This window comes from Arachis ipaensis, chromosome B08 (genome assembly GCF_000816755.2).
Source record: "Arachis ipaensis cultivar K30076 chromosome B08, Araip1.1, whole genome shotgun sequence".
In the NCBI taxonomy this organism is placed as follows: Eukaryota; Viridiplantae; Streptophyta; class Magnoliopsida; order Fabales; family Fabaceae; genus Arachis; species Arachis ipaensis.
The window spans coordinates 47,005,771-47,009,712 of record NC_029792.2 but is presented as its reverse complement, the minus strand read 5'-3'; positions in this window follow the sequence as shown (position 1 = coordinate 47,009,712).

Sequence of the window (3,942 nt, the reverse complement as noted above, 5' to 3'; positions counted from 1 at the left end):
CCCACACTTAAATAATACACAATTTCTATCTTAAACTAACCAAGGATTTAACTTGAGATTTTTATTTTGTTTTTCTACTTAAGGCTAGTAATGTGATTTATAGAACAAGAGGGGATTAAAAAGCTCGAGGGGGCTAACAAGGGTGATGTAAAAGGTAGGCTAATTTGAGATAAGTGAGGAAAATTTCGAATGATGGCCTCAATCATTTCTTGGTATGTATCTATATTCTATATTGGACATATAGATTAAAACAAAGTAAAGAACATCAGAATGAAAAAGAAGGGCAAAACACACAGGAATGAAATTTATGGTTTGAATGTAACCATACAATTAAGCTCAAAACTCACAGGCTGTGTGTTCTCCAGCTCAAAAATCATATATTAGTTATGTATGTCATGCAAGTAGAAATTAAGAGTTCTCATTATTCTCAATGTAAATCTTAGGGTGCCTTTAAAATTTTAGTATTCCTCCTTGAACAAATGTTGTTAACTAACTAACATGTAATGCTATATATACAAGGTGTGTGGATTGTTTTAATTTACTAAAGTTTCTGGTTTACTCCTTTTATTTTCAGTTAAACCAAACTATTATATGCTAAAAGGGTAAACTATATTCTTCCAATCACCTTATTCATAGTCTCTTTAGGTCTTTCTCTGTCCCTAACTAAGGTAGCTATCTCTCATCTTGTCTACCCTTTTGATGGGATGCTTTTCTAGTCTTTATATTTATACACTTGGAAAAGCCTTAAGTGAACAAGGTTTATATTTGGTAGGAGTCAAGAATCTTATGCAGGTTATGATTTCTTTTCTCTTGCTTTAGTATTTGCCTTGTTGATCTTCAACCTCTAGCGCTCTGTGCTGTTGGAACACATTCTAGTGGCTCGTACATACTTGTTCCAAAACAAAATTGATAATCTTAAAAAATTAGTAACATTGAAAGGTCTCCAAATATTGATTCCCTTTGCATCCTTTCAGCAATTTGATTAACAAATTTTTGCTGGGGTAAAAAATTTAAGATTACTCATTTGCAATTTACTTTCACTGCCTTAGCCACTCATGTTCCATATTTTCCCTACTAATGTTCCCACTTTCCCATTAACTACTCCATCTTTCTTCAGTTGCTTACTGTCTTTTATTCTCACCTCTCATTATTTCTTCTTATTTCTTGCTATTGCATACTAAATTTTTGAAAATGTTTAATCGTACTAAAAGAAGACCATACACAAGGTGGTTAAAGGAGATTGATGTGTAAAAAATCTCACTATAAATATGATATAAGGCATAATGACATCATTTGATCCATCTAATTGACCACACCTAGTGGATAAGACTTTATTGTTGTTGTTGTTGTTGTACTAAAAGGGGATCTTGACAATAACATCCTAGTTATATAATTACCATACATTGTCTCCTCGCATTCCACCAAATTGTGCACCACAAATAAGAACTAATGAAGAGTCTGACAATTCAATACAAAGACATCTTGATACCTTGTGTGAATAATAATAATAATAATAATAATAATAATAATAATAATAATAATAATAATAATAATAATAATAATAATAATAATAATAATAATAATAATAATAATAATAATAATAATAATAATAATAATAATAATAATAATAATAATAATAATAATAATAATAATAATAATAACTCAGAAACGGGATAAAGATAACAAATTCCTACCATTATTTACAGATTTTGGAGGACCTTGAAGAGTGCTTAAGGATTCCACTGACATAAAATGTGTATAAGAAATAAATCCACATATTTCACGTTAATTACACTGCATATTTACTGTCATGATATCTATCATTAGTGAGCCTTTGATACTTTCTTCTAATATGATCTTTTTTAATTTTTTTTTATTTTGAAATAATTATCTGCGTAGTTGAGCCCTCGTTTCTTTTGTAATTTGTTGCTTTATATTAGATTTTGGTGTTGAGAAAGGAATCAAACTGGAAGGCTTGTCGGAGGCACAGATCTCCAAGGCACTTGAAGATTTGGTGAAAGCTGGAAAGTCCTTGAAAGCCTGATATTGCACCTTCTCAGCCATCTGAAATTGAATAATGCTCTCATGCTGCACTTCTAATTGAAGATTGCATTTGTTTTTTAATAAACTAGATGTATTCCCCCTTTAAAAGTGTAATGTTATCTAACTCAGTCTGTCTCTCTGTATCTTATAGTCATTTCAAGTATGATCCTGTTCTTGTCAGGGAAAAAAAGAAAAAGAAAAAGAAGGTATCATCCTGTTAGGTTGATAGTCCTAGGTTCTGCATGTTGAGCACACCTGTGATGGAAGATTTATTAAGAACTCAGATTTAAATTTTCATGTATTCATTTTGGACTACATTGCCAAAGAATTTTGGTATTGATCAAGTCAAATAATCTGGTGTAACAAGGCATGGACCAATTTATATTTTTGGAAAAAACATTCTAAATATTCGCAACTTTTTGTGCAAAATTTTAGTATTGCCTTAAGTCATTTTCTTAATGGTTCGTGTAAACTGCTTTATATTTTGTTTTCTTGAATTTTTCATTTTTCTCTGTTGGGACTTTTTGACTTGGTTATTTTTATTAACTAATTTCCCTAAACTCCTTCCAAAAAATAAAAAGGTGGGGAGGGGGATAAAGGAAAAAAAATCAACTAATATTTTTTTTTTAAAATATGAAAAAAATTATTCTTAAATATTTTTTATTAAATAAAAAATATTGTATTTTTTATTAATTAAAAAAAATAATTCTCTGTTTATTATATTTTTTATATAAATGGTTTTGAATTTAAAATTTGAACTTTATAATTTATAAAAATATATTTAGTTAGATTTAAAAGTTTATATACTATTTTTTTTCACATTTTGAAACTTTTTGAAATTTCTCAAAATTAATAGCATAGAGTAGTATGTTGATTGTCTTTGCATTGAGCTCCACTTTTTTTCTTATTTTTATCAGCCCACTTATTCTCTTTTTTATGAACCATATCTCCTTTGTTGTTTGTCTTCTTTGAAATGTCTGAAACATTCATGATTATCTTCTAATTGTCATAATTCACGAACTATACAAATATCTTTATTCTTTTCTTTTAATAGGTGCGATTTTTGCTATTAAAGATGGAGGTTTTTTATTGGATTGCTCTTCGATAAATGTGTAAGTTACCACATTTGATTTCATGTTGGCCATTTGGATCTTTCATCCAAGTTGTTACACTGGATACTTGAGACTTTGTCTCTTAATACGAATTGAAATTTTTTAATAACCTAAAGAAGGGAGTTAAATTTATGACATCTTTTAAAAGAAATACTAAAACAGATTCGAGGATTTGTTACTACAGTATTTATTAAAATAATTTTGTAAAAGACAATTATTTTTATCTCATAACGACGATATAAAAGTTAGAGCATAGAAGAAGAGCTTGCATCACTATATATCCTAGTTCAACCACTTAATATAATGTGGTCTATATCCAGTCTCCACCATAACAATGATAGAATTTTTTTTATAATTTCAGAGAAATTACAATTACCAACTCCCTAAGATTCTTGTAATCCTAACAATTACACAGAAGGAAAAAGATAAATTCACAGACAATAGAAGAAAACTACCAGAAAAAAAAGAGGTCGGATGCTACCTAACTCAGCATGATGGAAGGAAGGATCTCCTAGAAATCTCTTCGTATCCAGATGAGGACAAGGCGGACAACGACCTAACTGCTTGTAGATTTTGTGATGCACCAAGATTTTAGGTCGAAAGAGAATGGATTGGTAAACGGCGGGAAAAGAGAATTCCAAACAAATGGATACAGTACTTATCCCTAATCCCTAGGCTAAAATGATTGTATGCATCAATGAATTTCATCCCTCACATGACTTGGCATAGTAAAAACAAGAGAGATGATGGTTTTATAACCCACCTGTCACACGGAGATGCTTGGAAG